This window comes from Mustela nivalis (genome assembly GCF_964662115.1).
Source record: "Mustela nivalis genome assembly, chromosome: 1".
NCBI lineage: Eukaryota > Metazoa > Chordata > Mammalia > Carnivora > Mustelidae > Mustela > Mustela nivalis.
In genome coordinates, this window is record NC_139020.1 from 118097334 (window position 1) to 118120412 (window position 23079).

General features: G+C 40.9%; 1 protein-coding gene and 1 long non-coding RNA gene across 3 annotated transcripts in view; one reads left to right on the forward strand and one right to left on the reverse strand.

Moving 5' to 3' along the window:
* The window catches only part of HACD2 (3-hydroxyacyl-CoA dehydratase 2), a 120998-nt gene that overhangs the window by 86560 nt on the left and 11359 nt on the right, over nucleotides 1-23079 (forward strand). The gene's annotated exons all lie outside the window — the stretch shown is intronic.
* On the reverse strand, nucleotides 671-23077 carry LOC309871340. 2 transcript variants are annotated; one of them, XR_014315219.1, is made up of 4 exons: nucleotides 17673-23077; nucleotides 14021-14186; nucleotides 11876-12076; nucleotides 671-7784 (listed from the first exon to the last, which is right to left on the reverse strand). It is a non-coding gene; the product is annotated as an uncharacterized lncRNA (long non-coding RNA). The 2 variants fall into 2 exon arrangements; XR_014315220.1 differs by having other exon boundaries at nucleotides 14021-23077.

Here is a 23079-nt window from a genome sequence, read left to right on the forward strand (position 1 = left end):
AATTATCCCATATCCCCACCCACTGCCCCTCCAGCAATCCTCAGTATGTTTCCTACAGGTCTATATAGTCCTATAGTCCTACAGTCTATAGCCCTGTAGTCTCTTATGGATTCCTTCCTCTCTGGTTTTTGTCTTATTTTATTTTTTCTTCCCTTCCCCTATGTTCATCTGTTTTGTTTCTTTAATTCCACATATGAGTGAAATCATGTGGTATTTGTCTTCTCTGACATATTTTGCTTAGCATAATACTCTCTAGTTCCATCCATATTGTTGCCCATGGCAAGGTTTCTTTTTTTTTGGTGGCTGAGTAATATTCATATATATACATATATATGTGTGTATATATATATGTCATATCTTCTTTTTCCATTCATCTGTTGATAGATATCTGGTCTCTTTCCATAGTTTGGCTATTGTGGACATTGCTGCTATAAACACGGAGGTGTATGTGCTCCTTTGAATCACTATTTTTGTATCCTTTAGATAAATACCCAGTAGTGCAATTGCTGGGTCATAGGGTAGCCCTATTTTCAACTTTATGAGGAATCTCCACACTGTTTTCCAGGGTGACTGCACCCGTTTGCATTCCCAGCAGCAGTGTAAGAGGGTTTCCCCTTTCTCCACATCCTTGCCAACATCTGTCATTTCTGACTTGTTAATTTTAGCCATTCTTACTGTTGTGAGGTGGTATCTCATAGTGGTTTTGATTTGTGTTTCCCTGATGCTGAGTGATATGGAACATTTTCTCATGTGTCTGTTGGCCATTTGTATATCTTCTTTGAAGAAATGTCTATTTGTGTCTTCTAGGCATGTATCCTAATGGGGCGAATTGCCCTTTTCTCACTCTTGTTTGTTTACGGAGTAAGGAAAAGTTACTTATACCATGTAAGCTCTCCATTTCAAAGTTCTACAAATCATCATTTTTAACCAGTATTTCTTCCTCCCTTACTTATGTATTTACATTATTTCCTTTTTCAGTACCAACTCATTAACTTCCTGATAGTCTCAAGTGATCTGAACTATTTTTCTGGTAGGAGCTCATTCATAGTCTTAAACAGGTAATAATGTAGTTTCAGGAATTAAATGTTAGGTACATGAAGACAGTATTGTCAGCTACAGGCTATGTGATTGCTTTGCCTAAATAATTAGATATTAATTGTTCAGGTGCTAATGCTTTACTGATAGATTATTTATGGCTTCTGATTTTTTTTCTCCACTCTTCTGCCTTAATGATCACTCTTTTCCTTTTCTGCTTCTGGCAGAGGGGGTAACAGGTAACTCTAAAATGCTTATAATTCATTTCAAGCAGTTTTGTTTGCCATATTACCAACATTTGCCATATTAGCAACATTTGCCAGGATTTCCTGGTTCTGTTTGCCATATTAGCAACATTTGCCAGGATTTCCTGAGCGATCATTAAGACTGTTTGGCTTAAAAGCTATTAACTGTGTGAATTACAGACAGGTACGGGGACCTAGCTATTGTCCTCAGTAACCATACTACCTGATAGATGCAGATTTGACCATTTCAGATGGTTCATATATAGTGTCCTATTTGAGCTCTGCAGTAAGTTGTGCACTTGTTATATTTGCATATTCCAAATTGTTTCTCTGCAACCAAACATACCTAGTTTCCACTATCATTGACATATCATTTTCTTAAAAATGCGGTGCAGTTAATTGTGTTGTCTTTCTGCCATCTCTTGGGTCCTCTTCCTTTCACATACACCCTACTAATTAGTTGACTTGCTCCTTTCTCACGTAATTAGGATTTAGTGTTTCTGCTGTTCAGGGATCATTGTTCTCTTTTCCTCGTTCCCCTTTTCTTTCATTATTTTGTTTGCAGTGTAGATGCCCTCCCAGCTCACCCCAGGTCATCGATAGCTAATGTGAAGAGCCGGTTGCTGTGGCATTTCAGAGGCCAGTCTGCTTTCTGTCACCTGGTCCTCAGTCCCTGCTCTTGGTCAAATCCTATTTTTCCTGCCTTAGAGTCTCATATTAGCTATAATTCACTTTGTTCTATATAACAGTACTTATGGCTTCCCTGCTAAACTTCCATTCTTCTGTTTCCTGAAACATCATTGAACTATCCTTATTTCCCTTATATTCAACTCTGTTTACTTTAACAGTGGGAACCACACAACTAACACATAAAGAAATTGATGTCAGAAATAACTGCTTTATAAAATATATCTCACTTTCTCATAGTAATGCTCAAATTCTTTTTTTTTTTTTTTTTTTTATTTGACAGAGATCACAAGTAGGCAGAGAGGCGGACAGAGAGAGAGGAAGGGAAGCAGGCTCCCCACTGAGCAGAGAGCCCAATGTGGGGCTCGATCCCAGGACCCTGGGATCATGACCTGAGCCGAAGGCAGAGGCTTTAATCCACTGAGCCACCCAGGCGCCCCAGTAATTTTCAAAGTCTTATTCTACTTTCATTCTCAGTTTGTTTTTACATCCTATTCTCCTCTAACTTGGTAAGAATTCTTCACATTTATAGCATTATATTTGGATATGGACTCTTTCTACCCCCTTTCTTTGGACTTCTCATATTTTCCATGCTCATTCCTTTTGTTTTTCTGTAATTGTACGTGGTGTCCTAAGGTGGGGCTTATATACCTTTTAAGACTAGATTTTACCTTTTTATATGTGAGATATATTTCCTTTTAACAGGCTTTATAGGACATATAGGACATGCACCTCACTGGTCATTTTAATTCTCTACCCATGGAATGATGGTCACATAAGTGTTGCCATGTACATCATAGAACCAGAAGGTGGCCAGATGGTTTTCTATTATGATATAAAAGGACTCACCCAACAGTTAGTGTGATATCTTGATTGGCAGGATATTAAAGAAATAATTGTGGTCTCTTCAATGAAAAGCTTTTCTTAACTAAGTATAGCAAATAACCTCATTTTTTTCCTTCTAAAGAGTGCATATGAGCATAGTAAAGCTTCTGACAAAAATGACAAGCTCGGGGTGGGAGGTAGGATGTAGGAATCAGCAATTCTAGCTGACCTCTTTCCTTTCCACTTTTCCTACCTGTGTCCCAGGCTTGAACTGGCTCCTTCTCCATCTCTTAGCCAGGCTGGCCACTGCTGCTGCCACATCAGACCACTAGGGGCTTTTTTTCCCCTCACACTGTATTTGAGTCTGTCCATTCTCTCCTCATTGAGCTGAAACAAGACTGGCATTTTTCAAAGTGAACTGCAGTGGAAAATGCTACCTTCTATCCCTCACTATAAACCCCCCTTCAAAAACACATGTGTTCATAGAGCATATATTCTTCTTTTGTTCAAAAGTAGCTATGCTGGTCCCCAGTTTCCTAGATACATAAATGAGCCACTGTCCCTTTTTCTGACCCAGCCCTCTTAGAAAAAGTCATCCAAATCCTTGTTGGAGTTCTCAATTGAAGATCACGATGTTCTGAGGAGAAATCCCTGGGCAGTAGTTGAGAAAGAAGTTGCTGGACTCTCACTGTGACTTTAGCCCAAGTGCACTGAATACCATCTACAGTCTACTAGTAATAGCTTGCATAAAATAAAGCTATACCCTGCTTGAGTGCTGAGTGCTGAGCCTTGTCTCCTTTCTTCCTCACCCTCTGCCACCAATGGAGAAAGGGATGTTTTCCTGCATTCTTCCAGAATGTTCTGTGAGTTCTCCTCCTTTTACCAGTCATCTGTTTCCCATCTCTTTTTGGCATGCTACTGGGCTTTGTGATACTTAATCTGCCATTCTTGTCAACTTCTCAGTGAGATGCTTACAACAAGCTTGCAATCAGTGTTTAAGAAAGTAACCTCCAGTTTTTTATCATTCTACTCATCTCTGTTTGATGCATTGCAGTTTACAGAAGGCTTTATTAAGATATATTATGATCATTCACTCTTGATAACTGTCCCTTGAGGTAGGTTGTAGCCTTCAGTTAGAGTTCAGAAACTAGAGAAGCAATGTGATTGTCACACATCCAAATAAGCAGAATTGGGAATGGACTTCTGATTCCAAAGTTTTCCCTCTATATCAGAGCTTCCTTCTCACCGTTTAAGTTGTGGTATGAACACAACCTTATTTTTGGGTGCTGACCATGCTTTCTTTATCCCAAATGGAGTGGAAAACCCCTGTCTCAGATGCAGGAACACATGTGTCTGAAGCAGTTCTAGCATGCCGCACACATGCTGAGCTAGGATTCTCAGACTGATCATCTCTCTGTATATGAAGTGTACGTATGAGCTGTGGGCTCTGGGCGCTCGTCAGAGGCACATTGCCCACTTGCTCCTCTGTTGTTTCTGTGCCCAGTAGCTCTGTGATGAGTCCCTCCAATTAACTAGCCTTTCTCCTTGAAAGTTCCAAGACTTTTTTTCTGTTGGGGCTTATGGATTATTTGGAATAGAATTACCCAGAAAGCTTATTTAAAAATGCCCATTCCAAGTCCCACCCCACACTTGATACAGACTTTCTGGGAGTGGAGCCAGAGAAGATCATTGTGAATAAGCTCCTCAGATAATTGTATGATCTAAGACACCGTATGTTGTGATGTAATTTTATTATTTTTTATTTTTTTGTGATGTAATTTTAATTGACCTTCTCTTTTCTTGATAATCCTTCATATTTCTACTTAATTTACTTGAAGCCTAACCAGCTCTCACCATTCTTTTCGAGTCCAAGAACCATAGTTTCATTCTTGAAGAATGAAAGCTTTAGGGTTCCCTCATACCACTAGAATAAAGGCGCTGTGGAGTTTCTGGACCTTTTTCCAAAGTACAGCGTCTGCTGAGCTGAGACTCATGCTCCTGTCAGAGAAAGCCTGGGAGGCGCACCTTGAAGGCAGAGGATGATCAGAAACCACAGCATTAAAGAAGCAGCAGTAACTTTTATTTGTTTGTTTTTAAGATAAAGGATAAGGAATGCAGCTGCTTCACTTTGGTGTGGGTCCTGGGAAGGGCTCTGTCCTCGGGCATGTGCTTCACTGTGCCTGGCCATAACCAGCAGGCAGATTGTTTAGGACGTCATTCTCACCTGAGGAGACTGTACAGACACTTCTCTTCCTGGGATTTGTCAAAAACTGTCACCTTCCTTGGTCAGTTTTATGTTCTAGGTAATTAGAACTCAGTATTCTAGAACCTGGAGGTTTAGTGCACATAACTCGTGTGAGGAGTTAATGAGAATCAACTTTGACGCTTACCCTGTAGCTTAGGGCAAAATAGCTCAATGTTCTAGGCCTTGTTTTTCTCATCTATAATGCGAATATCTGTCCTGCTTATGTCGTGGAGTTTTTGTGAAGATGAAGTGAGAAGGCTTATAGAGACACGGCAGCCTTCTTCAGAAATCAAGGTCTCTAGGGTGCAGCTTTTGCCGAGTAGCTTCTGAAAGCTGTTGTAAAGCAGTTTCACCTCAGAAGGAATGTTCCTTCTTTCAGGGATGAACAGTTTGCTTTTTCTTCCTCTCCTTTTCTCTTCTTTTTCACTCTTGCGGAAACTAAAATACTAAGTGAAGTGACACCCTCACTCCCACACTCCTCATCCAATTCTGGTTGCATCACAGGCTTTTCTTTTCTGCTGGCCTCACAGCATGCACGTGCCCTGTCACCTCTCGAGGTTTGGCTTTTCCTTTAGTGTTTCCTGTGGTGGCACATGCTTCTCGTCCCTAATGGCCATCTGTGAGCACAGTGTTTTTCCCTGAGGCAGGAAGGACACCCTCTCTCCCCATCCATCAGATGAGGAGCTCAGTGCTGTGTCGGGGGCACCATGTCCCCCCTCGGGTTCTGTACTTGGACCTGAAGCCATGCCACTCTGTCTTCTGGCACACCCTTACCATGGTGTTACTTCATCTTAGCAAAGGCCCTCAGGATACATTCAGCCTCTTTTGCCCCCTGGAATGTCAAATGTCTCAGATTCTCCACACAATTCCATCTATTCCCATACTTTCTATTTTAAATATTTCTGGAGGTGGATTTGCATCACCTTCACTTTTAAAATTAGCACTTCTCCTAAAGGTAGAAAACCTCAATATTTGATCATTAATCAGACACTGTCAAACTTGAGACAAGTCCCAGACAAAGGTGGCATACTGTATTGCCAATTCCACAGCTGTTCCTAATGGACACTTGAAGATAGTGGTACTTTCCTCATAGCTAGGTGGTTCATTCTGCCGTTGCCTATATTTAGCATAGGGGATTTGGGCAAAATCAGATTGCCTATTTTCCCCGCAGTGTATTTCTGTATCTTCCCAACATTTTCTTGAGCTATGTATAAAGATTTTTATTTCAAAATACTGAAAGATATTTAGATTTTTTATAAGTTCACTTCTGCCATCTCATGTTGTTTCTTTCTCCCATTGTCTTAGTGCTTTTGTAGCCCTTGAGAAACTCCATTGGGACTCATTTGTTCAAAATATAGTCTGGTGGTCCTGTTCTTTGATAATTAAGTCAGTTGTGTTAAAGCAAGAAACAATCAAGTATCTTAAACCATGTAAGCCAGAATTACCACCACTTCCTACAGAACATAGCCCCCTTTGTCAGTTAATCATTGACTAGGTACCAAGTTCAACAAAGTCAGGAATTTGGTTTCATTTGTCTTTAATGTTAATCTTTTTCTCCTCTGGGCTCTCCTCCCTGGGGTGACCCTGCCCCACAGACACCCCTACACTTGAAGCTTCTCAGGGCCTTTTCTTCTGCTCTCTTACCCCAAGGGCTAACTCTGACATCCACCATCCCCAGTTGTCAACTCTGGCATGAGAAGCAATAGTTACATTAGGGAAATGCCCCAAAAGCCTGCATGGTTGTTTTCATATTTTCAATGGGCGGCAGGGGAGTGGGGCGGGGGGGGGGGGGGGGTGCGGCAGTCTCACTCAAGGGAGGAGGAGCAAGGGCCAAACCTGCCCCAGCCTGACTCATTGCAGATCCATTGCCCTGGAGACGCCCAGTCCTTTCAGGCTTGAGCACTGCTGGTTTCTTCTTTTTCCTCTGCCCCAGACCTTCCAGATCTTAGGTTTTCTAGTGCATTTTATACTTCAGTTAGTCTTTTTATATATTATGCTAAAGTCTCCATTCCTCTTGTAACTGATGTTCTGGATGCATCAGTGGGGTCGACTACATTGCTCCTATTTTTTGATAGTGAAATTTTCTGACAAAGAAACTTACTGTTGGAATGCATCATCTTCAAGCATTAGACATTTCTATACTATCAGGTAGTATCTTAATCTATGTATTGCTGCTATTTACAAATCTAAGGAAGCCTGTTTAGAGCCAAATCTGGTTCCTTGCAGTCCTGAGATTAACAAGGATGCTTGACTCTTGGCATTAGGAAACTATCATGGAGGGGCACCTGGGTGGCTCAGTGGGTTAAGCCACTGCCTTCGGCTCAGGTCATGATCTCAGGGTCCTGGGATCGAGCCCCGCATCGGGCTCTCTGCTCGGCTGGGAGCCTGCTTCCCTTCCTCTCTCTCTGCCTGCCTCTCTGCCTACTTGTGATCTGTCTGTCAGATAAATAAATAAAACCAAAAAAAAAGTAAAAAAAAAAAAAAACTATCATGGAGAAGGAATGAGCATGAAGGAAGGAAAAGATGGATACCTTGGGTGTGAAATAGTCGTTTTCCAAATAAGACCATGAGATTTACAGGCTGGAGCTTACATGGTTTCAGCCTTGGTTACATGGCATCAATTCGAATTAAAGAATCACATGGCAAAGCAAAGCTCTGTGTCACGGAACTGTGCTGCTGAGATGTATTGTCAGGGGACAGTCACCAGGAACTGAATTCTGGTGTTCAAAACCGTTCTCATCCATGGTCTGAAAATGAAATGCAGTAAGGTGCTTATATAAGATTGTTTATTCCAAGCCAAATAAGGGAACTTTTGGGTACCAACATTTGTCTTTGAGGTATGTGCTCTTCCCCAGCACTGTCTAGTAGAACTTTCTGCAATGGTAGCAATGTTCCTGTCAGCACCATTCAGTACAGTAGCTACTAGCTATATGTGAACACATTGAACCCTTGAAATAAGGTTATTATGACCGAAAAACTAAATTTTAATTTCGTGTAATGTAATTGGAAATAGCTGCATGTTACTGGAGGTTGCCATATTAGTGTAGCTGTAGATGTTCAGTGTGATGTTATTTTGCCATTCTCTTGATTTCAGTCAATTGGGTTTTCATATATTTGATCTCATATGTGCATGACTGTGTGATCTTTTTACTTTTTTAATTTTTTTTCAATAGCCTCCACACCCAATGTGTGGCTTGAACTCATAATCCTGAGATTGAGAGTCACACACTCCACTGACCAATCCAGCCAGGTATCCCCAAGTGTGTGATTTTTTAAAAAATAGTTGAAAGAGATTTATACAGTGTAATTGGTATGCTGTGTCCTTTAGACCCAGGGATTTTTTTTTTTTTTTTTAACAAGCTTGAATGTTTACAAAAACCCTACCTGCAGATGTGGGAAATGGCGTGGATGGTATTCTCTGTTGCACAGAGAGCAGTTGATTAGCTGGTGAGGTGGAAGACCATGAGGGCCCAACCTGTCAGAGGCCTGCAACTTGGCCCCCGCAACAATGGATTCATCGTGATAGCATGTCCCAGGCTTGCCCTTTTTGAAAAGCATTTCACAAGCCTTTTCTATCCTTTTTGAGGCAAAAGGTGCCATAAAAGTACAGTCAACATTATTATCCCAATGAGCTCGAAGATTCTCATTGCACACTGTAAAAGTGAGATGATTGACTTGCATCGTGAGCATTGCTAAAATATGTCATCAAAGTCAAGGAAAGTTAAAAATTATTACCTATAAATTGCTTTTAAACAGGTGTATTCCACAGTACAATGAGTGGCATTTCTAAAGCATTGGTTAATATTCATTTGAAAACTTTCAATATGTGGGAGGAGAAACTATCTCTTAAATTACCTTCTCCTCTGCCAGATCGGTCTTTTATATACTGTAGCTTTTTCAGTATAACTTTATTTTTAAGCACGAATATGGAGTATGAGACAGTTTAATTAAAAATATATAAATTGATAAGATGTACAGTCAGCCTTCTGACAACTGGCCTGCATGGTGAATGCAGCGATAACTGGTCTCGTTGGGAATCTCAACAATGTTGGGGCAGCCTGAAGAACTCATCCCCAACTCCCTGTTCCTCTGAAATATAGATAAAATGTATTTTAGTTTCTTCAGGGAAGAGGGTTCAGTAATGTTTTATAGTTACTCATCTCCGGAAACCCTCGTCAAGCACCTCTCCTGACAAGCTGTGATGCATCACGAATAAAATAAAGCATATTACTAAGTTGTCTGCATTTTCCAGAAAGAGGACCCCTTTTCAAGTCTGAAGTGAAACCCTGGTGCACTTCGGGAATTTGTAAGATGTGACTTGATGTACATGTGCGGCTGTGTGTGGGTGCATGCCGAGAGTATGCTTTGCATTTTAGAAGTGGGTTTGGGGGAGAACTAATTATCAGACTTGGCGCATTAAAGACTTAACTTTTGTTTTCTTCAGATTGCCACCATAAATGTTTAACAAGAGGAGTTTGGGCATCTTCTCTTTTTTACCTTATTTTGCACTGGCAAAAAATTTACCAGAATAACCAAAAACTTGAAAAGTGTGCATCTCGTCTGCGTTCTGCATTTGGTGCTGGACTGTTAGGTCAGGTTTAAGGAATCTTGTTGAGGTCATTGCCTAAAAATTATGTTGTAAAAGCTAATCAAGCTAACCAAGTTTTTAAGTAATACTGTATAGTTTTTAAAACTCGAGCTTCTCAAAATGTGACCTTTGGGTAGCACTTTGTGACCTGTGCAGAAGCTGTGAGCTGGCAGCAGATGATTATCCCACAGGTGAGTTAGAAGAGAAAGTTCAAGAAGAACCCAGCAGCTGGAGGGTGTACATCTCACAAGAACAGAGGTACTCATTTCAGCTACAGCTAGTGATTGCCAAGTGGGTCCAGTGATAGGCAGTATGAATTTTTAAAGAAAAGGTAGAAATTATTTTTTTATGTGGAATCTACCAGCTTTAAAAACTGGCTCCGATATCTTTAAAGCACCATACAAGCCCGAACAGAACATCTACAATCCAGGGGATGGTATTCATAGTCTTGATTTTTATTTTCTGTCTTATTGAAGATTTTGCAATCATTAGACTGTTAGAGAACCCGAAGAACCATGCCGTTTCACAATATCTGTGACCAACCTCGTGTTCTTTTGAATGTCTTTTTAGGTTTCTGACAATGATTGGTCCTCTCCCCCAACCCCAAAGTGTTGAGCAGGCACATGGCACTTGAAAGTTTAGGGACAGACTCTGTGGGGCGGGTATGCCGCAGCCCTCCCCATGGAATCACAGGAACCTACCGCTGTGGTTCTAGACTGGATTAGACGTACAGGTTCCAGGTTGGGACTGCCTGTGACCCCATTCTGATGAGCCTCCATGCTTGAGTTGGGGTGAAGAAAATAGTTGCATGAAATAACGTACTCCTTGGGGGTGAGAGAATCAAACAGAATTCAGGAAGAATGCTGGGAAAGCCAGCTAGTACCTGGAGGTCCTCAGACATCCCAGAGATGGTAGAAGCATGTTAACCTTCAAGTAGAGAGAGGGATGGCATCTCTTAAGCAGCACCAAACCAAACAATGAAAAGCAAAACAACAACAAACATTGTCTTGGTAATTAAGCCAAAGAGGCTGCCACTAGGGACTCAGAGTCAGCTAGCATGGATAGTAGGAACTTAGTAAATATTTGTTGAATTGAATTTTTCTTATTGTGCAATAATAACAGCTGCTGTTTATTAAGTCACTAGCACTCCATTAAGCACTTTATATGCTTTTCTGATCCTACAATGACCATGCAAAGACAGATATTCTCCCCAGTTTCTATATGAGGGAACAGAGGCTCAGAGTGGGAAGTAGCTTATCTCAGGACAGGTAGCTCAGAAGTCTGAAGGTCTCTGATTTCCAGAGCCGTACTGATTAGAGAAGAGCCTGGTTAAGGAAACTACCACCTTCCCATCATGTCTTCTAGGAAACGGGCTGACCACATGGTAGCATTAGAGTTGGGTTCGTGGGGACATGTTAGCTTTCAGATCTGCATGTCTGACCTTGCCCTAAGTATAGCATTGATTGAGAGCATTGTGTGTTGACTGCATGCTTCTACGTCTTATTCATTGCATGTTCAGAAAAGTTGATTTCATGACCAAGAGTTGTTTTGGTAAGCCAAAAATTAATTGACTAGGCCATCATGCACACCAAAAAAGAGTGCTTAGTTGTTGTGTTGTAATGGAAAGAATTTTTTAACCAGTCTCCTTGTAACTGTAGGTTTAAAAAAACCTATGTGGATGCACATTTTTCTCTCCTTTAAATGGGAAAGAATATTAATATTTCTTTATAATGTAACTCACATTTTCCATAAAAAAGAAATAGTATTTTCTGGTTTGTTTACTCTATACCCTATAAAGGATTTTTAACAGATGCTATGCATGAAGGACACTTTACACATGAATTGTCATGTGAATAAGGCTAATACTGATTCAAACTATTTTTTTAAACCACCACATGTCAATATTTATTACATTTCAATTTTTTTCTTATCAAGGACAAAATTCCTTTAAGTAGATAACTAAATGAGTTCTATTTTTGTTCAAAAACTTAATAAAATTATGAAAAAGACCAGGATTATTGTCAGAACTATCCTCTTCTCCAGCCCAAGTTCTCAGCTGACATCATCAATCAGGCAACAGCCCTGTGACCCTTGGCCTGACTCTCTCCTGCCCTCCTCATCCAAGGCTGTTCCAGCCAAGCCAGAGAACACGAAGGCCTGGACTACAGATGGGTTGCCATTCATTCTTAATCACTCAACAAATATTCAGTATCTTCTACACTTTGGCCATTGCATGAAGCACTAGTATACATGAGAGAAGGGAAATCATGGGTCCTGTCCTCACAGTGCTTCTAGCGTAGTCCATGAGCAGAACTGAGCCAACAGCAGTACCATAGAGTGGGATAGCCAGCTGGTAAGGCAGAGGAGGGTGCTGCTAGGATCACATGGTGACTTAGCTGTTCCAGTATCCTCAGCCCAGTTGTTTCTCTTTATGGGGTAGTCCTGGGGACTCTGGGAATGTATACATAGTGCTTAGAACAGTGTGTGGTACTTAGGAAGTACTCAATAAATATTAGCTATATATTCTGTATAATGTAATCTTATCAAAAAATTTTAGTGACAAAGTTCTGTGCGCTATTTTGAATTATTTTCCATGTCCTGAGGTTCAAAACAGATATAATTGACTTTTCACAAAAAATTTTTTTATACTTATTAAAATAGTTTTAGTTAGCTGATAAAAATATACACATAATTACTTTGATCATACTTAAGGAATAATTAGCCCTGCAAATGGGAGTTATCATTATCTTAATCATCATTATTATCCTAATCTAAAGCATTTCTTAGAAATTAGATTTTGGGGTCACCTGGGTGGTTCTGTCAGTTAAGCGCCCAACTCCTGGTTTCAGCTCAGGTCATGATCTCAGGGTCATGAGCTCGAGCCTCGAGTCGTGCTCTGTGCTTAGCGAGGGGTCTGCTTGAGATTCTCTCTCTCCCTCTCCCCTGCCCCCCTGCACACATGAACACATACTTTTTCTCTCTCAAGTCTTAAAAATTAGATTTTGCCTTTTAATTAAAGCTAACCCCTCTTCAAAGCAAGTTTGTGGACCTGCCCTCAGCGTATTTACTATCTAAGATAATATCAATTGAGAGGCAGCATTAAATCTATTATTCCTTCACAAGTTACCATCTGTCAGTGTGCTCTGATTTATATGCTTTATTGTAATTGTTCTTGTATCTTTTTTGTGGTTATACAGCCTGCCTCTCCAGCAGATTCAGAGGCTTCATATCAGAAACAGTGTATCTAGAAACTAAGTGATAATTGTATTTGCTCCTAATTATGGCCCCAGAAAAGTACAGAAACTCTCAGATTCCCCACTTACTGGCATTTTACTGCACTTGTTCCATTACCTTCTCTTCTATATTTATATACCCATTATCATCCATCCTTTTCTGAACCTTGAAAACAAGCTGTACTTGCTGTTACTCAAGTTCATGTTGCAGACATTCTCCTCCATCACCTGCCATTGAGGTGATGATTTCCTATAACCTCCCAGTCAAGAAACCAGCATTTGACACAATACTGCCACCTTGTCTACAGGGCCCATTCAGAGTTCACTAGTTGCCCAAACACTTTTTTTTTTCTATTCTGGGATGGCAAACATTTACTAAGTATATCTGTGCTCCAGGTATTGTGCTAAGGATTGTGCTAGGATACTCAGGAAAAGGAAGAAATATGTTGCTGTGTTATTCCTTCTACATACATGTTACATTTAGTTGTCAGGTCTGTTAAGACACATCAGTCTGGGAGAGCTTGATAGTCTTGTTCTGTCTCTAAATCCTTGACAGTTTTAAAGAGTATAGGCCTTAATTTCTGTAGGGTGACCCTCAACCCAAATCCATCTAGTGTTCCCCCATAACCAGCTCAAGTCATGTACGTTACTACAGAAACGGTGCCATGCTCACGCATCACGTGAGGTGGCAGTGCCATGACAGCCCATCCTATCCCAGTGATGTTGACCCCGATCACCTGCTCCTGGTGGTGTCTGACAACTTTCCCCACCTTCAAGTCACTGTCTTCCCTTTCTTGGTTAGTATTTTGTGGGCATGACTCCCACCTGTGTTAGCCACCTCTGTGGTTGTTACTAGATGATGACCCCTGTATTTCTGTTACCTACTTTACATATATTGGGTAGCTTCCTACTATAAGGAGTACCTTTCCTTTTCTCCCATTTATTTATTTATTTATTCATTCATTCATTCATTCATTTCATTTCTATAAGTTTGAACTCATGAGTTCCCATGCCATTCAGTGGATCGTAATCTGTTACTTACTTTGATGTGAAAATCGTCCAATTTGGCCTGGGGGAACCCTTTCCACTTGCTCTTCAGATGTGTCTCCCTCATTCACTGAGCATCCCTCTACTTTCTGACAAAAAAAATTTCCAGACTTACCTTAAACTTCCCCAGTCCCATTCCTGGAATCAGCCATTTTGCCATTTTGCCAAGGAGCTCTGGTTCTTTTTAGTTGGAGAAGGTATTTAGGAACCAAGAACTGGGTGGCTGAGGTGCTTTATGCTACTGGCATGTTAATGCTTCTAGGTCCTCTCAGTCGAGAAAGCTAGGAGATACATGCGCACACACACTTACATATTATACATGCATATATACTCATATACATGTACATCTAAAAGTATTTGTATAGCTCTGTGTGGATATGTCTGTATGTATGTTTAATTATGAGTTCATACCGGTTCCTCAAGTTATAGTCCAACACCTTAGTGTTCTTTCTCACATCCTCCTTCCATGTTTGTAAATATCTCTCCAGAAATAAGAAGCCCATTTTTCTTTTTAGCATACTGATTTCATTGCTCAGTGTACTCACTCATTTCATGTAAATGATTTCCCAACCACACTCATCGTCTCTTCTACCCATCACCTCTTATCTCTCCCTCACCTCCCGATCCTTGGTTGTCCAGACTCTGGTTCACCTGTCTGCAGCCCCTCAACCTTCCCTCTTTTGTCCATTTATTTGGCCTCCAGGCCCACTGGTCTTCATGTCCACGTCGCTTCCTATCCCAGCCTCCATGCTGACTCCTCCATTGAGGGGAAAGGAAAGAGACTCTTAACTGAATTTTAATGCCTATCCAGAGACAAACTTGAAATGATTGGGATGATTGCTTCTCTGGAAAACCAGAGGCTTGTCCCATTAGGTATTCCATTTTTTCTTTTTTCTCATTTTCTTTTTAATCTTTGTTTTAATGAGTTTGTTTTCATTTTGAATTCAAATCGTATTTTCTAGTTTTATTCCTGCAGAGAACAGAAAAGAGAAACAAACTTTTGAGATAGATTTTAGGGGTCTTGGCAATGTTAAACCCAGGAAGTAAAACAGGGCTAAAACAAAATAAGCAGTGAAGAATATTAGCAAAGCAAGGCTCAGGGAAGAAGATTCACACTAACTGTAGGGAATTCATTAGGGTTTGTTTCAAGTTCTTATGTTGGTTTCTGTCTTAAGTCAGCTGATTCATGACTGAGTTCCTTTCATAGAAATATTCAAGATCTCTCTGGACAGCAGTGATCTAGAATTTTTCACACTTTACTCAGTCCTTTTCAGTGGGCCCATTCCACTCAGTTCCTTCAGTGTCTCCTCTTCAGAGGTAAGCAACATTTTTTGGAAAATTTAGTAGCTTGCTTGATATTAGGAAATTTTCACATTCACCTTATCTGTTCTTGGCTCTGTATATGGGTTCCTTTGAAAAGCTCTCTTCATTTCATAAGAGAGGTGTTCTCCCCACAACAGTAGTGTGTGTGTGGGTGTGTATGTGTGTGTACTCTTCAGAATTTAGGGGCACAGACCTGGGTTCAATTTCTAGAAGTCTCATTTGCCTTCTCTGTAAAATGGAGATTTAATGAGGCAATATATGTAAAAACATGCTTGGTATACATTAGGAGTTCAGTAACTATTGAGTATAATTATTTTTACTGCTATTGTCACCAAAATTATTAAAAACTTATTATTCAGGGGTGCCTGGGTGGCTTAGCCGGTTAAGCATCTGCCTTCAGCTTAGGTCATGATCTTAAGGATATGAAATCAAGCCCCACATTGGTGTCCCTGCTCAGCAGGGAGTCTGCTTGTCCCTCTCCCTCTGCCCCTTACCTCCACTCATGCTGTCTCTCAAAAAAATCGATAAATTCTTTTTTTAAAAAGGATTATTTTTTTAAGCAGTTAAAAATGGTTCAAGGACCTGACTAGACATTAATGAAGAGAAGATATACAAATAACCCAATAAGCAGATGGAAAAAATGCTCAACACCAATAACCACTGAGGACTATGTTTCAAAGGCACAGTGAGATACCACTTCATACCAGGATGACTGCGATAACTTTCAAAAAAAAAAAAAAAAAAGGAAAGAAAGAAAGAAAATGACCAGTGTTGATAAAGATAGGGAGAATTGGAACTCCTATGCACTGTTGCTGGGAATATAAGACGGTGTAGCCACTGTGGAAAGTTTAGCAATTCCTCAAAAAGTTAAATACAGGATTACCATATGACCCAGCAGTTCCACTCCTAGGTACATGCCCAAAAGAACAAAAAACAAGGTACTCTGATGTACACCCATGTTCATAGCAACATTATTCACAGTAGCCAAAAAGTGGAAATAACCCAAATGTCCACCAGCAATTGAATGAATAAGTAAAGTATAATGTACATAAACAATGGAATATTATTCATCTTTTAAAAGGGAAGAAATTCTGTGGGGCCTCTGGGTGGCTCAGTCGGTTAAACAACCAACTCTTGATTTTAACTCAATCATGATCTTGGAGTCATGAGATGGAGCCCTGTGTTGGCCTCTGTGCTGGGTGTGATGCCTGCCCAAGAGTCTCACTCTCCCTCTGCCCCTCCCAACCCCATGCTCACTCACTCTCTCTTTCTCTCCCTCTCTAAAAAAGAATTTTAAGAAAATGGAAAAAATTCTGGTACATACCACAACATGGATGAAACTTGAAGTTATTATGTTAGATAAGCCAGACAAAGGAGGACACATATTGTATGAGTCCCCTTAAATGAGGTACCTAGAATAAGCAAATTCTTAAAGGCAGAAAGTAGACTAGTGGTTACCAGGGACTAGAGGGGGGAAATGGGATTAATACTTATTGGGTATGCTGTTTAGGATGATGAAAAGTGCTTGGAATGGATAGTGGCAATGGTCATACAACCTTGTAAGTGTACTTAATGCCACTGAATTATATAATCTAAAATGGTTAAAGTAGTAAGTTTTATGTTATATGTATTTTACCACCGATGAAAAAAAGAGATTACTGAGGTGTAAGATGGCATAACATGAAAAACGGGCTTATGTGTACTTTTTTCATAGTGTCCACTGGTTAGAGATATATTAATCCCCTCCCCTGACACCCACACACAGTCTGTCCAAAGAAAACTGAAGAATGACTTTTGTTGAGATAAATAGGTCACAGGAAGGGAAAGTTGGGAGGGTGGCAGTCAAAATGAACCTAGAACAGGTGTTGGCCTGTGGGCCAAATCTAGCCTGTAATTTGTAATGGTTCTTATGTTTTTAAAGGGTACAAATTATAAAACAACAAAGATGAATACATGACAAAGACTACATGTGACATCAGAGCCCGAGATATTTGTTACTTAGTCTTTTACAGAAAAAGTTTGTCAACACCTGGTTGGGAACTTTGCTGTGGCCTGAATTGTGCTCCCCCCAAAAATTCATGTGCTGAAGCCCTACCCCGTAGTGTTGCCGTATTTGGGGATGGGGCCTGTGGGAGGTACTTAGATTTAGATGAGGTCGTGAGGGTGGGATCCTCATGAGGAGACTGGTGTCCCTACAAGAAGAGAACCCCAGAGAGCTCTCCCCTCTCGTCCCTGCCTGGGAAAACTTGGTGCTCACATTTCTGTTGTTTAAGCCGCCAGTCTCCGCAGTCTCCCATTTTATTTCGGCAGTCAGAGCAGACTTAAGACAAACATACTCTTCAAGATCTGCCAAGAACCAACTCTACTCCTCAGCTCTTAAATTTTACCAAAATCTCCTCTCTTCACAAATGAAGGGGGTATTAAGAAGAGGAAGGAACACTTACCATAAAGCATGATAAGGGTATTTCTTTGAAATAACCAGAGTGGTGAGCAGTGGGTTCCAGAATGCTAAGAAGAATAGGGGTTCTACAATAGTGATTTTTCTCCGTGGCACCATCTGTTTTTCTTTGAGTGTAATAAAAGTGACAGCTTTTCATGTACTGATACTCCCTGAGCCTTTTAAAGTCAAACATATGATGCTATTTGTGTGTAAAGGTTTTTCTCTTGCACCCATTTGTTTCTCCAGCTTGAATTTCTATGTAAACTCGCTTGGCTAAATTACACAAGCCGCCCACACCCAGTGCTGCCTCCCTCGCTGTGGAGCCGGACGGAAACCCGCCTCCTGCAGCCTGGAGGGTCCAGTACTCTGCTCACTGACTGCACGGGGCAGAGGAAGGTTTCCAAACAGGCAGAGCTGCCCCATACCCACCTTTGAAACAGGGCCTGGGGACACTTTTGGCAACCCTTTGTCCCTCTCTTTTCTTTTGTAAACCTTGATAATCCCCTTTTATTTCTTTACTCCCCTCCCCACCACTTTTGCCCCAAATGCCCCCTTTTCTCTTAAAAGGCAATAATATAATTTAAGGTAAACATGGCGGGGGGCGGGGGACTGGCTGGCTCAGTTGGTAGATTGTGAAACTCTTGATTTCAGGGTCATGACTTTAAGACCCTGTTAGACATAGAGATTAAAGATTTTTAAATAAACATATTCTTTTAAACAACTTTATGGAGGTATAATTTACACACCATCAAATTCACTCTTTTAGGTGTACAATTCAATGCTGTTTAGTAAATTTACCAAGTTGTGTAACCGTCACACACACAAAAAAACTGTAATCCAGTTTTAGAGCATTTCTGTCACCTCAGTGTGGTCCTCATGCCTTTTAAAGTTCATTCCCACTCCCAGCCCCTGGCAACCAGTAATCTTTCTCTTTCTAGAGTTGCCTTCTCTGGACGTTTGACATGAATGAAATCATTTGCAGTTGGCATCTCTCAGTTGGCATCTTTCAGTATCACGTTTTTGAAGTTCATGTGTGCTGTGGCATGTATCAGTATCTCTTTCCTTTGTGTGGCCAAATAGTATTGCATTATATGGATTATGTTACTTTTTTTTTGTTTATCCATTTACCCGTTGCAGCACATTTGGTTGGTTTTTACTTTTCGGCTGTTCTGGGTAATGCTGTGTGACCATTTGTCAGCACATCTTTGTGCGGTCATATTAAACCTTCTAGTCTTGATAATGAAATTCTTTGTTTCTAGTTCCTAATTCAAAAAGTAGCTGGGTTGAACTTTTTTTAAGATTTTATTTATCCATCTGAGAGAGAGAGAGAAAACTCACACGGAGAGCGGGGAAAGGGCAAGGGAGAAACCGGCTTCCTGCTGAGCAGGAAGCTGGAGCAGGAAGCCCTGTGTGAGGGTTCAGCTCGGAGGAGGGGCGTGATCGCAGGACCCTGAGATCATGAGCTGAGCCAAACACTTAACTGTCTGAGCCACCTGGGTGCCCCTGGGTTGATTGAGCTTTTTATAATCTAGGCCTTAGCCCCTCCAAGGCTAAACTGGCTAGTTTTTCTTCATCTTTTTTTTTTTTTTTTTAAAGCCTCATTGATCCTTTTTCTCTGAGTCACTGGCCCTTAATAGAAAGGAAGCTCCCCACTTGTTAGAAAAATGGTTCCGACTCCTGCTTTCAAAAAAATAAAAAGGAAAGAAAGAAAAAGCAAATAGAAGGTATCATTCAAGTTAAGGGACACAGACCCCGCACTTGCCTTGTGTACAAACCTGTTTCAGGCCAAGAGAGCCAGCCAGCAGGAGCCCAGGAGCCCTGAAGACCTTACGGTCAGTGAGTGAAGCGCCAGGGAACTATGGCTGTGGTATACTGTCAGCAGGCAATAACAAAGGGAGGTCTTAAAGTTATTCTCTCTTCTCTCATCTTCTTTGATAAAGGAAAATTATTTTTAAGAAGTACTATTTAAAGGCTCTACCCATTTTTTTTTCCAACCAAAAAAATTTCCACTTATGCAAGGAAGTTCCTTTCAGCCAGAGTTTCGTGCCTTTCCCACGTACAAGTTATAAGCACACCCGTCTCCAAAGAGCAGCAGCTGAAAGCGCTCGGCAGCCACTGGCCAGGGCAGCCTTCTACCCTTCATAGCATTTTCTCCTGAGCAGTCTCACTTCGGCTGTGTCCAGGGTCTGAGAGCACACGGGTTCATGCAGTGGCCTATTTTGTTAGTCATTTGGTTTGTTGCCGGGTTCTTATTTCAGACCACGTATTCTACTCCTGTTAAGTCTGCCATTAGTCTTGTGTCTGTATGCCTCTTGCACACAACATTCATTTACATATTTTGAAATATTTACCCTCTTGTCCATAGTAAGCTCGCTAGTTCAGGGGTTCTTATAACCTGCTTCAGTCCCTGGATGGGATCTAATCCACTTGGAGTGGAATCATTGGGATGAGACTGTTAATGTGGCCAAATACTGGTAGGTTGCTTGGTCGGTCGGTCGGTCATCTGAACAACCACCTGCACGCTGTTGGCACGGATAAAGTTGTAGTTCACCAGAAACTCATCTCTAGGTGTCATAAGCTAGGTCTTCCCCATTCTTTACCAGAATCGTTTTGTTGTTGCTGAATCATATTATAATTTGCAGTTAACCTTGTTAAATTTTATCTTCCTGGTTTTTTTATTGTGGTAAAACACAGATAACAAAATTTACCATTGTAGCCATTTTTAAGTGTATGGTTCAAGGGCAGTAAGTACATTCCCATGGTTGTACAATCATCACCACTCTCTGTCTCCAGAGCATTTTTCATCTTCCCAAAGCAAAAGTCTATACCCATTAAACACTATTCCCTATTTCCTCCCACCCTCCACCCCCTGGCAACCTTCTGCTTCTGCTTCCTGTCTCCCTGAATTTGACTACTCTGGGTAATGTAGGAGTGATATTGTATAGTATTTATCCTTTTGTGACCAGCTTACTTCACTAAGCAGATTGTGTTCAAGGTTCATCCATGTTGTAGCATGTGTCAGAATTCCTTTACTGTTTAAGGCTAATACTCCTTTGCGCATATATATATATATATATATACACACACACACACATTTTGTTTATGGATTCATCTGATGATGTGCATTTGGTCTGTTTCCACCTTTAGGCTGTTGTGAATAACACTCCTGTGAACACAGGTGTACAAATATACATTTGAGTCTCATTGATCTTACTAGCTTCAGCTCATTACATTCTGCCCCTGTTTTGTGTCATTGGGTAATTATCTGCAAATCAGATGAGCTTGATCTCCAACTGTTACCCAAGTCCCTTGTTTTTGTCGTTGTTGTTTAAGGAGGCTCCACACCCAGTTTGGAACCCAGTGTGGGGCTTGAACTCATGACCCTGAGATTAAGACCTGAGCTGAAATCAAGAGTTGGACACTTAACTGACTGAGCTATCCAACCGCCCCTTTCCAAGTCCCTTAATAACAGTGTTTTATTTCCTATTGATCTGAAGATACCATTTATAAAATGGCCATTTCCCCCATTCTGTCTTTTTAAAATTGTAACTTGGTCTTCACAGCTGGGCTCTGGAAGCAGCTGCTTTCACAAATTCAGCCTGAGTCTGAGCTTTTATAGTTCTTTTGGTTCAAGTCTAACTTGGGTGTCAGGGGAAATGAGTCCGATTAGGCTGGATCAAAGTACGAGGTTTGAGGGGGGTTTGTTACTTGTCCTTCTGCAGGCCGCTTAAGACTACACAGAAACTAATATCAGGTATCAAAAGCAGGAACTTAGTCTTGGGGTGACCTGCTGCGAATTGAATTTGTTTGTTCCACAAACATTTATTGAGCTCCTACTTGTAAAAAACACAAAGTGCTTTTGGGAATCAGAAGATGAATAAAACCCACTCCCTGCTTTCAAGGTGATTAGAATGCAAAATATTGGAAGAACTTTCTATTGCAACCCAGAGATCTGTAAGCAAGGCTTCATCCCATAACTGTAAAACACACCTCCTTAAGATAAAGAGGATTATAAAATACATCAAAAAGCAAAATGTGCTCTGAAATTATGTTTTGATATAGATGGATTTTAAGCAAGGATTTGGGGACAGACTGAAAAATGAAACATAAAAGCTTCAGAGGTGTTTAGGTTTTACTTTGGCTAATATGAGAGCACCAGGAAAGCAAAAAGTACTCTTGCTCTTGACAGTGTAAAATTCTTATTATTTTTAGGGATTAGTAACTATGCATTTATGAAATTCTTTGTCAGAGCAATTTAGTTAATAGGTATGTAAATGACTAGTTATTTTATTGTGTAGGTGGATCGCTCCATGTACACTTTCTGAGGAAGAATGTAAGTGTTAAAAACTATTCACGTTGCAAATGCAAAGAAGAAAAGTTAAAGTTAGAATGCTGTATCTTTGTTGTATTAGGCATTAGGAATGAGACAGATCCATCTTGTCAATCTGTTCGGTTCACTCAGTAGAATTTCTCAGTCACATCCGGCTCTCTAACTGCCTGTTTCAGATACAAGAAAACATGAGTGAATTGGTTGCAAGGTAGTTTCTTGTTACTGGTCTTCAAGCCTGGACCCAGGATCATTATAAACCTGGTTGGGGGGCTGGTGGAGGCACTGAAAGCATATGCCAGGGCAGCCGAGGTACATTTCCATGTGAGATTTGCAGTCCAAGGCATCTAATGAGAATGGCCCCAAAAAACCACCGGGGGCGGGGGGGTGCTGTTTTAAAGTTCATTGCATTTTCAACATTAAAGGGATTCAGAGGAATTTGGAAAGTCCAGAGCCCTTCTGGCTTTAGCCACCTCTGGTGATCAGCATGGAAGATTCTATAATTTTTAGACTGCCTTTCAGGTGGTCTCTGGCTCTTTGCTCACTTGGAATTCGTCCTGCCTAGTGAATGAGCCTTGTCTTCAGTTGCGTTTCAATCACTACATTCCCCTTCTTTGAAATTTCCTTAGATTCTTAGTTGTCATGCAAATCAAATTAAAATTCTTCTTAATAGACCCCCAGCTTCCTACCAATTTGCCCTTCTACCTTCTTTAACTAGTCTTGGCTCCCACTAACATCAGTCCACATTCTCCACAGGAGGCCCAGAGACAAAACTCACACTCATCTGTGTTTTTTCCTGTGGCCTATAGCTCATGGAATTCCTGTTTCTTCCTCTCTGACTCATATGAGTAAGCTGAGTTCTTCTCACTTGCCCCTAATCACGTGGCTCTACACGATTGCTGTCATAGGCACGTGTTCCTGGCAAGCTCCCCCTGGCCTGTGGCCACAGGTGATCAGACCAGGGCTGTGTCCACTTGCTCAACTGCTCGGCTCTGCAAGGGAGCAGGGGGCTGGCGCTGCACTGGGAGTGCTTCTTTCTTAAAATGTTTTATGTGTTTGCTTTTGCTTTTGTTTTCCTTCTCCT